Raw genomic sequence first — 1,472 nt, 5'->3', positions numbered from 1 at the left:
ACTGTTATGACCCTTGTGGAAACAAACTACAAACAACCCAACTAAGACCAATATACAAGACTTCACTTTTATATTAGCAATCACACCAAAATCAACGTAAATTAAACATGAATTAACAGGAAAATTGCAATAATATGACCGATAAATTACACATAGCAGATACAAAGACATATCTCACACATTTCTCAGTCAGCCCATTCAGCACGTATCGCATTCATTTCAGCCACAATATCCTTCAAAACGTTGAACTTCTTCAAATCAAATTCCATCTTCATTTCTCTGAAGCTTTAGCACCAAGTCTCATCAAACACTGGCATTACTTCACCCAATTTCCACAAATATAATTTTCACAGTCGACACATTTCCAGAGAGAGGGTGCAAAGAAGAGTTTTAAAATGCATCAAAAGATAAAGATAAAGAATAAATAAAACGCACCCATGGTGGTATTGCCGTCGATTCGGGAGAATCCGCGCCCTTTCTGTTCCTGCTCCAGCCGGCCAGTGCAAAGCCGCCTCTTCACCAGCGGCGACCGCGGTGCGCAGGCGCGCTCCGGCCGACCGCGGTGCGCAGGCGCGCTCCGGCCGACCGCGATGCGCAGGCGCGCTCCGGCCGACCGCGGTGCGCAGGCGCGATCCATTCTCGGCACGCTGCTGCCCCCATCCAATGGATGCCCCCCCCCTTGCAGTGACCCAAGCTGGGAATCGAACCCAGGTCCCTGGCGCTGTGAAGCAACAGTGCTAACCACTGTGCTACCTACATCTCAACGCTATTTTCTGATTCAAAATGTTTCATGACAGTTTCAGGTGGATGGAAGAATCATAAAAGGCAAAGAAATACATATTTGAATACACAAAACAAGGTAAAACTAAAATAATGCATGGAAATAAATTCATTAAATCTTTTCTTTTTAAAAAATCCCAAGAGGAAATGTGCATCGCCCATCTGCCCCGCAGAAATTGTACTAACGATCAGAACTATACAATTTATAGTTCATTCACATTTATGAAAGAAACACACTTACTGATACCAAAGTCATTGATATATGGAAGATATTGGGTGGCACCAGCAGTTTTAAATGTTACTTCAGCAACTCGCACTTTAAAATTTAGTTTAAAGAAAATTACCAAGTGGATTACCTCGGCAAGCAGAGGCAAACATTGGTAAAGCACGTTGGTCTTGGCTTCTCTGGTGAGAGCCAAATTCCCGTTGGCTCTCAAGAAGGCTGAAATCAGCGGCCAATGTCATATTAAAGACATAATGTACGCCTGAAAAACAAAGCATATAACATTAATTGCGAGCAACATAGAACACTACAGCGCAGTACGGGCCCTTCGGCTCTCGATGTTGCGCCGACCTGTGAAACCATCTGAAGCCTATCTGACCTACACTTAGTTTATTTTACTGCACGAAAGCAGTCTGTAGAATATAACTTTAATTGAACTACTTCTCTATTGTACTGAAACAATTATTAT

This window comes from Scyliorhinus canicula, chromosome 18 (genome assembly GCF_902713615.1).
Source record: "Scyliorhinus canicula chromosome 18, sScyCan1.1, whole genome shotgun sequence".
Classification (NCBI taxonomy): Eukaryota; Metazoa; Chordata; class Chondrichthyes; order Carcharhiniformes; family Scyliorhinidae; genus Scyliorhinus; species Scyliorhinus canicula.
This window is presented reverse-complemented; position numbering follows the sequence as displayed.